The following is a 15,671-nucleotide window of genomic DNA, read 5'->3' on the forward strand; positions in this document are numbered from 1 at the left end:
GCACTATGGTTAGAATTTTGAAGAGAATTCGGGATGCGATGGGGAGCCAGTGGAGTTCTTTGAGTATTGGGGTAATGTGATCAGCTTTCCTTGAGTTGGTGATGACCCTGGCGATGGCATTCTGGAGCATTTGTAAGGGCTTGGTGGTGGAGGAGGGTAGGCCAAGGAAGAGGGCATTACAGTAGTCCAGCTTTGAGGAAAGGGTGGCTTGGACGACGGTGCGGAAGTCATGATAGTGGAAATAATCCAGTCCCTGAGTACATGTTTTATTATAATCCTGAATGAAGACTAGATACTATTTAGCGCTGATTTAATCTTGTCTCTGGCTCTTCCTCCTCCCAGTTCATAAATAAATAAATAAATAACCTGCCCCTGAGAAAAACGTTGCCCCCCTCAGCAGCCTGCTCTCTCCTCTCACTGGCTGGCATCCGTCTTTGGCCCGGTGCCCAAAGGGAAAAAAATGTTGCCACTGCTCTGGGCACAGGGAGAGGTTTAGAGAAGGGGGGTTTGGTTGTAGCAATGGTTTGCAGGTTGAAGAGAGGGGGAAATGAAGGAAGATTGACTGATGGATGTAAGAGCAGGGGTGGGGAGGGGGGGGGGGGATCAGCTGGGGGAATGAGAGAGGAGAGGAGGAGGTGATAGAGGAGTGATGGGGATGGGAGGAAGGTGGGAATGGTGAGAGGGAGGATGATAGAAAAGCAGTTGGGTATTTTAAGAAGGGGCTGGGGGTGAGAGAGGATCAGCGGACAGAAAGGAAGAGGGCTGAGAGGGGGTGGGGCTCCCCTGGAGGAGAAGAGGGGGTCCTTTAGAGAGGGTAGCGGCTGAGAAGAGGATCAGCTGGAGTGCAGTAAAGGTGAGAGTGGAGCATTGCAGCCCTGATCATTTGTTTTTGCTCATCCTCTGGGGTCGTGTGAATTTTCAGGGGCTAACATGGGGGTCACATTGGCTAAAGGTTTGGGAGGCTCTGACCTGGTGCTTAGAGTACTGGGGCTAAGCAGCAGGGAAGCTCCAGGTTCAAATCCTGCATCTCCCACTGATGCTCTCCATTGCCTCAGGTACAAGTGAGAGCCCCCTAAGGCCAGGTAAATGCCTACAGTACCTTGTGCCCAGATTTGGAAAGGTGAGTCCAAAATTCTCAACAGGTACTGGGGTTGAACTATCCACCACGTGAACAGCATCATTTCCAAAAAATTATAAAAGTATGGTTTTATCCCCTCTTGTTTCACATGGACATCATGCATTCAGCTAACGACTGCGTGAGCTGGAGCTCTGTAACCAGTTTTACCATTTAAGGAGAGGGTAACAGCAATTAAAGGCTTTATTCTCAGGTGCAGATGATAGGGGGCCTAAAACTGGCACTTAAAATCCTCCACAATCTTGCTCTTCTTTCACATATCTTCTCAATACTTCATGCCGCAGGTACTGCCATCAGCTCCCTTACGCCTCACCCTGGCCACTGGACTCATCTGACAGTAGCCTTACTTAAAATGCCCTCACAGACTTCTCTTTACTGAACACCCCTTCCAAGCCTCCTCTCACAGATTCCTCTCCACCTTCCTCTTTTACCAATCCCTCATTCCCCACCTGCTAATGAACCCCGGTGCCATCATAAGAAAACTGAAGCCGCCAGCAGCAGCGGAAAGAGCAAACTGCTGAATCTCCAGCCTCTCATCCTGCACCTTCTTGTCCTGTCTGTGCTTATTACTGCAAAAATTACAATCTCCAGGCTTTAAACATTGCAGCCTTTTCAGAAGCAACACAAGTTTAAAAACCACATTGTCTACTCTGAAACCGTTAACATTTCCTCACCCAATCTGCAGGGAAAAAAATGAGTCATTACCATATAATAGATAAATATAGAAGGAATAGACCAGCTATTAGGCTTGGCTTTAGTTTATGTGGACCCCCCACCCGGTCACTACACTGCTTGCAAGACCCAAACTTGCTGTAGGCAGTCTGACTGCTCTGGTTTGTGCCTGGTGTACGTGTAAAGTCCCTGCTCCTTGTTACAGCTGCTAGTGCGAGAGGAGGAGGAGGAGCAACCTCTGCCTGGGCACTTCTGTACCAGGGCCAAGTTCCCAGACTCTGCCTGCCTGGGACTGAGATAGCCCAGAATGCTTTGCTTGTTATCAGTCGTCCCAGCCCAAAGATTTACCAAAAATGTATGTGGAAAAATACTGGCTGCATCGAGGAGGAGGAGGAGAACAATGGGAGAGAAATACCCATGGAAAATCACTGAAATCCATAACTAAAGTCCTGTGGAAATAAACTGATGGAAAAGCCCCCTCCCCCCGAAACACACAAGTGTGAGCCCCATTAACATGCAGTAATACAGAATGGACTAATTAAGCTGGAATGGCTTGATCTGTCCTAAAAGGTGAGCGAATGGGCAGTCGCTTTCCATTTATCACATACATAATGTGATTCACCCCCAGAACATAGGGCGGTATATCACATACACAATGTGATATACCGCCCTATGTTCTGGGGGTGAATTACCGTCTTTAAAAAAAAATGCCTATGTCACTTTGAGAGGCAATAATAAGGAAACTGTACAGAACACAAGAGTTTAAAATGACAAGGATTTCTTTTTCATTTTGTGACATTTCCCATCCCTTAATCTAATCCCTTTCTCCACAGTAGATTAACTCCTAGAACAGAAGACACTGACAATAAATAGGAAGAAGCGCGCACAAGGCCACACTCGATTGCTCTACAAAGCTCTGCCCAGGCGTTGCTTCAGTCATAAAAAGTTGCCATTAAAATGTTATTTCCTGATACCTGACTGAAAGGGGGGGGGGGATACAGAGCCTGCAACACGGAGCAGGTGTCTAACCCCCTGCAAGCGCAGTCCTTTCGTTTCCCACCTCCTCCGAGAGGAATGGCAGAGAGATCGAACCTAAGGGCTGGGGCGAGCACCCTAGGGTCATTCACCCCTGACTCAGCCACCGGCCACCATGACCCCAGACCAGCCCTCCCTTCCTGTGGTACAGCGCTCTATCTGGTTCTAGGCCCCACCCCCAGCCTATTGCCGCTCTAGGCGAGCACCCAGTTCGCGTAATGGAAGCAGCGGATCGGTCGAACCCCGTCTCATTGCTTCCGCCATGGTGGGCGCACACGTGCGGCGCGGCCACATGGGGACCGGGCATGTTCTCGTCAGACAGCAAATGGGGAAAGCCCAAAGAGAGGCAAGGAAAAAAAACACCCAAAAACGTTCCTATAGTGTCCAAACAGCGAACGAAAGGGTTAATACAGAATTGCATTTTGTTCCTCTTTTCCATTTATTTAAATAAAATGTCACCTGCTGATAAAATGGAAACAAAATGGCCTTTATTCTTCCGTTTCTTAACGCAAATGTGACCCAACAGCCTACAACGTTTCATTGTGCTAAAACCAACTTTACATAAAGGAAAGCCTGAGACAGCCTGGGGGAGGATCCCCTTTGTATGTATTCATTCATTCATTCTCTCAGTCTGCACTGCATCAGGTCAGGTCCCAGAACACAGCCCCCGGCACCTCCGCTGCCCTGCGGAGGATGAGCAGCAGGGCAGAGAGCGCGGTATTTATCGCACCCTCGGCGCTGTCGGAAAGCTCCCTTTGCACTCACCCCCCCTCTGCATAAATGCACCGGACAGGTAAGGCACCTCGATGGGAGGCGGGCAGGATGAATCCCGACGGGCAGGCGCTGCACACACCTGCTAGAGACAGGAGCACACTCGCCGGTCACCGCTCTCCTCCCGGGTTGCCTCTGCAGCAGCTCCGTCACCCCGCACTTTTTGTATTCTTTTTAAATAATCTCACGCACCCATTCAGATTTTCAGAAGCCCGCCCACCCGAAAGGCTGATTGACGTGGATCCTGCCCAATCGGAACAGAACACTCGGCCATGGTCTTATCAGCTTCCAACCAATCTCACAATGGGGCTAGGAGGGGGGGAGGCAGAATTTTCAAGAAAAGCAAATGCCAGCTTGCAAAAAGAATAAAGCAAAGCTATTTCCGCGGTGCATAGAAATAAAGGCCATCATAGCAGTGGCAGGTGCCACCTTTTTGTTGGACTCGGAGCCTTCAGCAGCTCAGGGCACCATCACGTTGCCCGCATGCACCAAGGAAATCGGGAGTTCCCCTATTAAGGGAGCCACGTCAGCGGAGGGGGGCGGAGCCAGCCGCGGCGCGAGGGTGCTCCGCGAGCTGCTGGGAAAGGGCGGTGCACGTGGAGCTCTCCGCTCGCGCCCCGGCGGCGCGAGGACCGGATAAAAGCGGGAGCCCTGCAGAGCGCTAAAAAAAAAAAAAAGGAGCAGGTGGAATCGGTTGAACAAGATTTAAATAAATAAATAAATAAATAAATAAAACAAGGCCAGAAAGAAAATGGCAAAAAACAGAGGTGCCGTGAATCGGCTTGGAAAACAGAGTGGGTCCGTGCAGGTAATACAAAAGAAGCTGCCAGTCTTGGTGCAAGGAAACAGAAACAGAAATGACGGCAGAACAGGACCTTATGGCTCATCCCATAGTTACCAGTTTCCCATACTTATCAGTTACTCAGCCCGCCAAGGTCAGGGCTCCTGTTGCTTACTGTTGGAGGCCAATTTCCTTCTCTGCCTACAGAGAGCAATCCTGGAGTGCATCAGAAGTGTCCTATCAGTCTTTTTGGTTAAGAGTAGTAACCATTGCATCAAGCAAGTTATCCCCATGCTTATTTGTTTTCCCAGGCCATAAAATTCAATGTCCTTGTTGGTTGCAGTCTGAATCCTTTTCCTCTTTTCCCTCTGCTGTTGAAACAGCGAGCAGTGATGGAGTTGCATCATTAGTATGAAGGCTTATTTATTAAGGGTAGTAACTGCCACCCCACCAAGTTACCCCCATGCACTCTTTTCTTCATTCCCCTCCCCCTTGCCTTTTGGGATACGCAGTGTTTATCCCATGCCCTTTTGAAATCTTGCAACATTTTTGTCTTCACCACCTCCTCCGGCAGGGAAATCCAGGCATTCACCACCCTCTCCATGAAGAAACTACCACGGAACAAACTACCACCACTGGAGCAGGCACAGGTGCCAGTTCGGTGGGTGCTTAAGCACCCCAATATTCAGCAAACTCCTTCACTGTGTTCCGGGAGGAGTAAGTTGTGTTGAGTTTAGCACCCTCAATCCAGGGGCGGGTCTGTATTGAGGCAGGGTAGGGCAGCCGCCCCAGGCGGCAAGATATTGAGGCGGCAAAAGTACCCTCAAACCTCCCTGCCACGGCCACCTCACCCGGCATTCATAACCTGCTTTTGGAGTGTTGGACCCGGGAGAGCACACACCATGACTCAGGGGGGTGCCGCAGGCCAGTGCGAGCGATGTACTGGTGTTAGTTACAAGGGCCTTCTTTTCTTTAATCTCTTGCATACCGATGCTTCATTGGCTGATCTCATTAGTAGGCTGCAACCTATCACATTCAGCCTCTCTGACGCTTCATGCCCTGCTTCCCGCCCAAAAAAAACTAGCCCGGGAAAGGGAGCACGAGGGGCTTGGAGGGAGATCGCTCGATTTGCTATTTGCGGCACTGGGGCAAGTTGTTGGGTGTCCTACTGCTGCCACATCCCCACTCCTCGATGGTAAAAATCACCGCTGTGGCTGCGGCAATTGCACGGTTGGTATGGTTGCAGCGGCCCCAAGCTTGCGGAGCCGCTGCAACCATACCAGAGCTATGGCAGCAGAGCCCCCTCCATGGCTCTGCTGCCATAGCTCTGGAAATTATTCCCGCTGCCTCGCCTCATACCTGCCCAGCTTTGGCCAGCAAAATATAATAATAAAATAACATGAAAGCATCAGGGCCTTTCAGCTTCTCCTCCTTTTCCACACCAAAAGGCAGTAACAACAGGAAGAAGACCCAGTTCTTATTTTTTGGGGGCCATGTGCCCGATTCTCCCCTGACCACCAATGTAAGTGGGGAGAATAGTGAGTCAGGGAGAGTGCGTGTCAGTGTGTGAGAGAGCATGTGAGTCAGGGAGAGTGAGTGTCAGTGTGTGAGGGAATGTGTGAGTCAGCCAGCATATGAGGGATTGGTTGTGAGCCACGGAGCATGTGTGTCCATGCATGAGGGAACGTGAAAGTCCCGGATCACATGTGTCAGTGTGTGAGAGAGCATGTGAGTCAGGGAGTGTGTGTGTCAGTGTGTGAGGGAATGTGTGAATCAGCCATTATATGAGGGATTGTAAGTGAGTCACGGAGCATGTGTGTCCATGCATGAGGGAACGTGAGAGTCCAGGATCACGTGTCAGTGTGTGAGAGAGCATGTGAGTCAGGAAGCATGTTTGTCAGTATTTGAGGGAGCGTGTGTCAATGTGTGAATCAGGGAGCACGCCTGTCAATGTTTCAGTGAGGGAACCTATGTGTCAGTGTGTGAAGGAACGTGAGTCAGGGAGTGTGCCTATCAGTGTGTGACTCGGAGAATGTGTATGAGGAAGTGTGTGTTTGTCACTGTATGAAGGAGTGTGTGAATCAGGGAACATGTGTGTCAGTGTGTGAAGGAGCATGAAGAGTACGTGTGTGAGGGAGCATGTATGAGACTGCAAACGGACGCTCGTGAATGAGCATATAAGAATATATTTATGAAAATGAGAGTGTGTGCATATAAGGGAGAAGAGAACATTTGTGCAGCCTCCTTGTTAGTGCTCATCCCGCCAGGAGGGCGTAGTTAGCAATCTGTTAGAGACCAGCTCCCCAGAGGGGAGGAGTCAGCAATCTGTTAGAGGCCAGCTCCCCAGAGGGGAGGAGTCAGCAATCTGTTAGAGACCAGCTCCCCAGAGGGGAGGAGTCAGCATTCTGTTAGAGGCCAGCTCCCCAGAGGGGAGGAGTCAGCAATCTGTTAGAGACCAGCTTCCCAGAGGGGAGGAGTCAGCAATCTGTTAGAAACCAGCTCCCCAGAGGGGAGGAGTCAGCAATCTGTTAGAGACCAGCTCCCCAGAGGGGAGGAGTCAGCAATCTGTTAGAGACCAGCTCCCCAGAGGGGAGGAGTCAGCAATCTGTTAGAGGCCAGCTCCCCAGAGGGGAGGAGTCAGCAGTCTGTTAGAGACCAGCTCCCCAGAGGGGAGGAGTCAGCAGTCTGTTAGAGACCAGCTCCCCAGAGGGGAGGAGTCAGCAATCTGTTAGAGGCCAGCTCCCCAGAGGGGAGAAGTCAGCAATCTGTTAGAGGCCAGCTCCCCAGAGGGGAGAAGTCAGCAATCTGTTAGAGACCAGCTCCCCAGAGGGGAGGAGTCAGCAGTCTGTTAGAGACCAGCTTCCCAGAGGGGAGGAGTCAGCAATCTGTTAGAAACCAGCTCCCCAGAGGGGAGGAGTCAGCAATCTGTTAGAGGCCAGCTCCCCAGAGGGGAGGAGTCAGCAATCTGTTAGAGACCAGCTCCCCAGAGGGGAGGAGTCAGCAATCTGTTAGAGGCCAGCTCCCCAGAGGGGAGGAGTCAGCAATCTGTTAGAGGCCAGCTCCCCAGAGGGGAGGAGTCAGCAATCTGTTAGAGGCCAGCTCCCCAGAGGGGAGGAGTCAGCAATCTGTTAGAGGCCAGCTTCCCAGAGGGGAGGAGTCAGCAGTCTGTTAGAGACCAGCTCCCCAGAGGGGAGGAGTCAGCAGTCTGTTAGAGGCCAGCTCCCCAGAGGGGAGAAGTCAGCAATCTGTTAGAGGCCAGCTTCCCAGAGGGGAGGAGTCAGCAATCTGTTAGAGACCAGCTCCCCAGAGGGGAGGAGTCAGCAATCTGTTAGAGACCAGCTCCCCAGAGGGGAGGAGTTAATAATCTGTTAGAGGCCAGCTCCCCAGAGGGGAGGAGTTGGCAATCTGTTATAGATCTGCTCCCCCAGAGAGGAGGAGTTAGTAATCTGTTATGAATCTGGATGCTGGATACTTCCGTAGAAGGAGGGGTTAACAAGCTATAAGCGATCACCCCGCCAAGGGGCGAAGTAACAATCTGTATGGATCTTACTAAGGCGTAGCAATCTGTTAGTGCTCTGCTCTTCCAGAGGGAAGGAGTAGCAACTGTTATGCCTTGTTCCTGTGGAAGATGAACATGCAACCTGTATGATTCCCATGGGTGATAGCTATCTGATATGGATCAGCTTCCGCAGAGAGAGGAATAATGGTCTGATGTGGGTTGGCTCCCACAGAGTGGTAGATGATGATATCACTCTTATTAGTGTAGGAATAACACTTAGTAGAAATAGTGAATCCCTGGGCCGATGGCAGTTGACAGCGCCCTCAAGTGGAGATTCTGAGAGGGACCGTCTGCTAGGCTGGAGTACTGAGACAAACACAGATAGTTCTTTATTAGACTGGAAGTAGAACCACCAGAGGTGGCAGTAGTGAGTTGATATGCCTGGCAGGGCTGAAGTCCCTCTGATACTGGAACCACAATCTCTTGAGTTGTTGAGCTGGAAGGAGAGACCATAGGTAGTGAGTAGACAGGGTATGCTGGGCATAACCAATGATAGATGATACACTCACAATAGTAGATCTATGTAGTGTCTTCTGTATGCAACAGAGTGTCTTCAGTATTCAGGAACAGGAGCCGCAGGCGAGTACTGGTTTCTGTAAGCAGTCTGAAATAGAACTCACAATAACTGTGTATGGGATGGCTTCTGGAATAGAAGAGAGGCTAGGAGAGATTTAGGAACGTAGGCCCTCGTGGAGCGAGTACTGGTTCCTATCTGATAATCTGCAATAATAATCCATAAGATATAGGTATGCAATATCTTCTGAGGAAGAAGAGAGTATGAGAAAGGAATTAGGAACAAAGGACCTCGTGGAGCGAGTACCGATTCCTATCCGCAATCTGCTATGGTAACTCACGATCTCCGTACCTGCGATAACGTCTTAGACTGAAGGGAGTCTTAGCGATCAGGAACAATGGCCCTCGTGGAGCGAGTACCGGTTCCTGTCTGTAATAGGACTCACTGTGTTCACGTCTGCGATTGCCTCCAGGCAATAGGAGTCTTCTGAGTCTTCGGGAACGTAGGCCCTCGAGGAGCGAGTACCGGATCCCGTCCGACAATCTGAAATCAAGAATAGAGAGAGCGGGGCCCCCGAGGAGTGGGTACTCCTGGTAAATTTGAAAAGGCCGAGCAGTGGGAAAGAGTTCCTCTTGCTGACTCGGAGCGTGGTTGCAAGTAGCGTGGACTGCCGAAGCAAGTCCCGTTGGAGTTCCTTGCTAACTCGTTTGTAGTTAGCAAACAAAGACCTTTTAAATTGAAAACGGATGACGTCAGTACGTCCCCGAGGTTCGCGCCCTTACATCATCAGGAACATGGCGGATCCATAGCATCAAGCCAGCCCGGGGACACCAGGACCAAGAGGCAGGGAGAAGCTGCGGCTGCATCTGTCCATCTGAGTCAAAGGGAGTTGCCACAAAGGTAAAGAGGGTAGAGCAAGGGCAAGAATAGGCACAAACACAACATTCCTCCACCCTTGACTATCTCAGGATGACTATTTATATATTCCACTTCTTGCAGCACTTCAAAGTGGAGTGGATTACATTCAGGTACTGTAGGATATTTCCCTATCCCTAGAGCAGTGGTTCTCAACCGGTGTGTCGCGACACACCAGTGTGTCGCCAAGCTCCGGCAGGTGTGTCGCGGCTCCCGGTTCCACTGCCCCGCTTGTGCTTCCCTTCTCCCTAGGGGCGGGGCCGAAGAATGAAGAGACGCTGCGCGCCAACGCCAGCGGGGCCGAAGAACGAAAAGAACTGCGCGCCGACGTCAGCGGGGCCGAAGAACGAAGAGACGCTGCGCGCCAACGCCAGCGGGGCCGAAGAACGAAAAGAACTGCGCGCCAACGCCAGCGGGGCCGAAGAACGAAAAGACCTGCGCGCCGCCGGCAGCTGAAGAGCAGAGAGACCTGTGCGTCACCAGCGGCGGGGCCGAAGAACAAAGAGATGCTGCGCGCCGCTGCCGGTGGCTGAAGAGCGCAGAGACCTGCACGTTGCCAGCGGCGGGGCCGAAGACCGAAGAGACGCTGTGCGCCGCTGCCGGCCGCTGAAGAGCGGAGAGACCCTGCACACTGCAGGAGGCGGCTGGAGAGACGTTGCGTACCGCGGGAGGTCTGGCCAGAGGTGGCTGAGAAGTGGAGGCCAAACAATGAGAAGAGGCTCCATGTGAGCTTGTGGTAGAATGGGTGCCTGGGTGCATGAGTGAGAGCTTGTGTGTGTGTGTGGGTGTGTGTGGTAGAATGGGTGCTTGGGTGCATGAGTAAGAGCTTGTGTGTGTGTGTAGTAGAAGGGGTGCCTGGGTGCATGAGTGACAGCTTGTGTGCCTGTTGTAGAATGGGTGCATGAGTGAGAGCTTGTGTGTGTGTGTGTGTGGTAGAATGGGTGCCTGGGTGCATGAGTAAGAGCTTGTGTGTGTGTGTTAGAATGGGTGCCTGGGTGCATGAGTGAGAGCTTGTGTGCCTGTTGTAGAATGGGTGCATGAGTAAGAGCTTGTGTGTGTGTGTGTGTTAGAATGGGTGCCTGGGTGCATGAGTAAGAGCTTGTGTGTGTGTGTGTTAGAATGGGTGCCTGGGTGCATGAGTGAGAGCTTGTGTGCCTGTGGTAGAATGGGTACCTGGGTGCGTGAGTGAGAGCTTGTGTGCCTGTTGTAGAATGGGTGCATGAGTGAGAGCTTGTGTGCCTGTGGTAGAATGGGTGCCTGGGTGCATGAGTGACAGCTTGTGTGCCTGTTGTAGAATGGGTGCATGAGTGAGAGCTTGTGTGTGTGTGTGTGTGTGTGTGGTAGAATGGGTGCCTGGGTGCATGAGTAAGAGCTTGTGTGTGTGTGTGTTAGAATGGGTGCCTGGGTGCATGAGTGAGAGCTTGTGTGCCTGTGGTAGAATGGGTGCCTGGGTGCGTGAGTGAGAGCTTGTGTGTGTGTGTGGTAGAATGGGTGCCTGGGTGCATGAGTGGGAGCTTTATGTATGTGTGTGTTGGAATGCATGCCTGGGTGCGTGAGTGGCAGCTTTGTGTGTGTGTGTGTGTGTGTGTGTTGGAATGCATGCCTAGGTGCATGAGTGGCAGCTGTGTGTGTGTGTTAGAATGCATGCCTGATTGCATGAGTGAGAGCTTGTGTGCCTGTGGTAGAATGGGTGCCTGGGTGGTGAGTGGCAGCTTTGTGTGTGTGTGTGTGTGTTGGAATGCATGCCTGGGTGCGTGAGTGGTAGTGTGTGTGTGTGTGTGTGTGGTAGAATGGGTGCCTGGGTGCATGAGTGAGAGCTTGTGCGTGTGCGGTACAATGGGTGCATGAGTGGCAGTGTGTGTGTGTATGTGGTAGAATGGGTGCTTGGGTGCATGAGTGAGAGCTTGTGTGTGTGCGGTACAATGGGTGCATAAGTGGCAGTGTGTGTGGTTGTAAGTGACAGAGTATGTGTGAGCTTGTATGTAAGTGACAGCATGTGTGTGATTGAGAGAGACTGGTCAGGGAGGTGACTGGTGTGTGTGTGTGAGAGACAGAGACTGGTCAGGGAGGTGACTGGTGTGTGTGTGAGGAAGAGATACTAGTTAGGGAAGTTACTGGTCTGTGAGAGACAGAGACTGGTTGTGACTGGTTGTGGGCCCTAAGGAAGAGGACTGTAAGGACAGAGCTTCAGCAGCCCTTGCTGCTTCTGGTGAGTGCTATTGGCCTGCAAGGGAAAGGAGTAGGAGAGTTGCTGGAGAGGGTAAGTAAAGGCAGCTTTTTAAGTTTATTTTTCTTGATTGATTGCCATTTTAATTATTGGGTGTTATGTGATGTGTCTGCTGTTTTGAAATATTTTGATATTTAGATAATTTTTAATAATTTTTATGAGTTTTTAATTGTTGGATGTTATTCTGTTCATCAGCTGTTTTGTAACATTTATTAGTATAGTTTTACAATTATTTCTAAGTGGGTATCTATAGCAGCTTGGCTTGCTCTGTTTTCCCAATAGGAGGTGTATTAGTGTTTAGGGCCTGGTTAATTACTGTCTTTTCATAAGGAGGGGTATTGTGCCTGCCAGTAAAGAGAGTTTGCTTTGCGTTTACTGAGATGTCATCAGATCCAGAATATCTTTTTTTTGTATGGTGAGCTGTACGGGTAATGTCCTAGTTCTGCTCTGCACCCATTTTTGGGGGTCGACGTGGTTCCTGAGGATGCAGAATGTATATTTACATTTTGTCCCGTGATGGTCACATGTTCAGTGTGTCACGCATGTGAGAACCATCTGTCAGGTGTGTCCTGGCCGAAAAAAGGTTGAGAACCACTGCCCTAGAGGGCTTACAATCTAAGTTTGTACCTGAGGCAATGGGTAAAGTGACTTGCCCATTACTCCTACCATGTGACAGGGGCCGGCCAATGGCACGGATACCCTGTCACATGGTAAAGGCAAAGGGCCATCGGCGCCATTTTTATTAGTGGCAGCCGACGGCCCGAGAGCGGGAGATCGCTCCCGGGACCCCCACTGGATCACCAGGTAATTTTAAAACATTTTGGGGGGGGGGGGGGGAAGCTAAGGGAGCTGTTTTAAAGGGTCGGGGTGGGTTTAGGGGTTGTTTTGTGTGCCGTTTTTCCCGCCCTCCCCCAAAACGATAAGAGAACCCCACAAACAATTTCGTGAGGTTTTCCTATCGGTTTCGGGGAGCCCCTGATTTCTGATGATTGAAAATATCGTATGATATTTTCAAGCATCAGAAAAACGATTCACATTCCTAATAGCCACTGCTATTAATTGCATCAGTATACATCAACCAACCTCTTCCCTTGCAGTAATAATTCTTCAACAAACATCAAAATAAGGGAATGCTTGTGTAATGGTGATTTTGTGTACGGTGGCTATATTCAAGGGCAACCAATTTGAGGCTGTCCTTTTATTCGCCCCGTCTATTTCTCTTTATTATCGTAATCTTGCAGTAATATAATTTTTTAATAGCGATATTTTCTTTTTTCTTTTTGATAAAACCCCAACTCCCTGTTTGCTGAGGCGACCCGTGAGTAGATAAATGAATACTTATCGAGGCATCTGTCTCTATTCCTTCTTCTAGGGTCGCGTCTGCTTGCCCGAGATCCGGTGATTTACACGTTTGCGGAGGTAGTACGTCAAGGCAGCTTTAACAGAGTCATTCATTACCCATCACGACGACATAATTTAACAATCAATGAAGAACAAGCACTCAAGGAAATCAGAGCAAACTCTAAAATCATCATAAAACCAGCGGACAAAGGCAGCTCAGTGGTTGTGCAAGATAGGGCAGCCTACATCAGTGAAGTAGAGCGCCAATTAAATGATCGTGAATATTACCAAAAACTGGATGCTGACCCTACTACAGACATAAAAAAAGTAATAGACGCAAGACTAGAAGAAGCTCTAAAAGCCAATTGGATCACAGAAAAAGAGGCACGGTTCCTCACGGTAAAGCATCCAGTATGCCCAGTATTCTATACAGTACCGAAGATCCACAAATCTCTACAGCAGCCACCAGGACGACCTATAGTCTCATCAAAGGGATCCCTTTTGGAACCTCTGTCACAGTTTGTAGACCGCTCACTACGCAAGTTTATACCACAAATAGCATCATATATAAGAGACTCAGCACACCTCATGACGAGTTTACAAGAAATTCATCCAGATCCTACAACAACTATATTGGTCACAGTAGATGTCACAGCATTATACACCTCGATTCCACAAACTGAAGCCATAGATCTCATCATGAACATCCTGACTACAGAGCAAGTACCACAAAGAATTCCAAATGCTTTCATAGTAGAACTGGCAAGTATAGCGCTACAGGAAAATTACTTTATGTTCCTAGGTAACTTCTATAAACAGATAAAAGGGACAGCAATGGGGGCCACCATGGCCCCCGACCTGGCAAATCTGTATATCTCAGCATTCGAACAAAAATGGGTGTATCAGAGCCCATATTATGCCCACGTGAAAGAATGGAAGAGGTTCATTGATGATATATTTTTCATCTGGCGAGGTGGAGAAGAACAACTGAACGAATTTATCAGATGGCTAAATAGCTGTGATCCACATCTACGATTCACTAGTCAACACAATCCCCACACTATTGCTTTTTTGGATATCCAGATTTCATTGACAGTACAAGGGTTCCATTTTTCCATTTTCAGAAAACCCACAGACCGCAATACCTTACTGCATTATTCTTCATTTCATCCCAACCATTTAAGAGACAATTTACCGATAGGTCAATTTTTACGTCTAAGGAGACTGTGTTCCACAATAGAGGAATTCAAGGCACAATCTGAAGACATGACCAGGAGGTTTTTACAAAGAGGATATCCAGCAGCAGTAGTACAGAGAGCATACAAAAGAGCGAGATGGGCCAACAGAGATTTACTCCTCACATCCAAAACCCCACAGAAGAATGAAAGGATGGTCTGTGTTCTCCCGTATACACCACAAATGCAGATGCTGAAAAGGAGTATCTTAAGACATTGGTCTATCTTGCAGATCCATCCAAGTTTCCGGGGAAAAACCAATGTTTGCCCTAACTAAGGCCAAAAACCTAAAGGACCTCATGGTTCATTCCAATCTGTTACCCATGGAAGCAGAACATATGTACCAGCAAGGTGGTCATAAGAAATGTGGGAAATGCAGCGCCTGCAGTCAGGTATATGAAGGCATGTCACTCTTAATACCAGGGAGAAAGATTTTTCATTTTCAACATGAGTACAATTGTGACTCCACACAGGTTATATATGCACTCTGGTGTTCCTGTTACAAAATATACATAGGTAAAACTATGAGAAAATTGAAAAACAGGATTCAGGAGCACGTGAGTCGGTTGAGACATCAGGTAGAAGGGGCACCTCTCACTGATCACTGGCGAGAGTTGGGCCACACACCAGAGGATTTTCAAGCAGCAGTGATATTCCAGTTGCACACACATCCAAGAGGTGGAGATCTGAATTTGAAACTGCTACAAATGGAACAGAAATTTATTTACACATGGGGCTCCACTGCCCCTAAAGGGCTTAATCGTGAAATAGACTGGACAGTTTTTTCATAAACAGTGACAGACACAAAGTAGGTCTTTGCAGATTACAGCAGTAGTTTATATATCATGTCATGGGTATGGTTTAAAACGGTACTAATCCCTTAATAGGCTACACCATTAGTACAAAAAAGCACATACCCTAGTAGGACATATTTTCAAGCTGGTTGACACGCCCCATTTTTTAAGACAGCAAACGGACGTGAGAGTGTTCAGTCTCCCACCAGGTCCGCCTCATGAATTGAAGGGTTCTTCAGGGTAATCAAATGAATAGAAAGAGTGTAGCGCTAAAGGAGCCTCAGGGATACAGAAGGAGGCTATAGAAATCGGACATTATTACATGAGAATGCCGCATACACCTTAGTAGCAACAATTCTAGTAGAGCCACGCCCCTCAGCTAGCAGACATGCCCCTCCCCCCTTTTTTTAAGATTCTAGACGGACGTGAGAGAGTTCAGTCCCCCACCAGGTCCGCACCACATCCCCGAAGAACAAATCAGTCTCCCACCAGGTCCGCATCACATCTTCGAAGGTCAGTTCAGGAGATCTAAATCAATTAAATGTAGATTTAAGGGTATGTAGGGCTACGGAAGAAGGAAAATCTAGATTCCACAAGGTAAAGCAGTAAGTAGTTAAGATACCGCGCATACAAGGTTTTTTGGAAAATGCCCACAGGTCAATAATCATTTTCATTTAGCACACCTGATTTAG

At 49.2% G+C, this 15,671-nt stretch overlaps 1 protein-coding gene across 1 annotated transcript in view; it reads right to left on the reverse strand.

Moving 5' to 3' along the window:
• Nucleotides 1-3,994, reverse strand: part of SLCO4A1 (solute carrier organic anion transporter family member 4A1) — a 127,429-nt gene extending 123,435 nt beyond the window's left edge. Inside the window, 1 exon segment of the mRNA XM_029612402.1 lies at nt 3,696-3,994. The gene's annotated coding sequence lies outside the window, so the exon portion shown is untranslated.
• Between the last annotated feature and the right edge of the window lie 11,677 nt (nt 3,995-15,671).

This window comes from Rhinatrema bivittatum, chromosome 8, assembly GCF_901001135.1.
Source record: "Rhinatrema bivittatum chromosome 8, aRhiBiv1.1, whole genome shotgun sequence".
In the NCBI taxonomy this organism is placed as follows: domain Eukaryota; kingdom Metazoa; phylum Chordata; class Amphibia; order Gymnophiona; family Rhinatrematidae; genus Rhinatrema; species Rhinatrema bivittatum.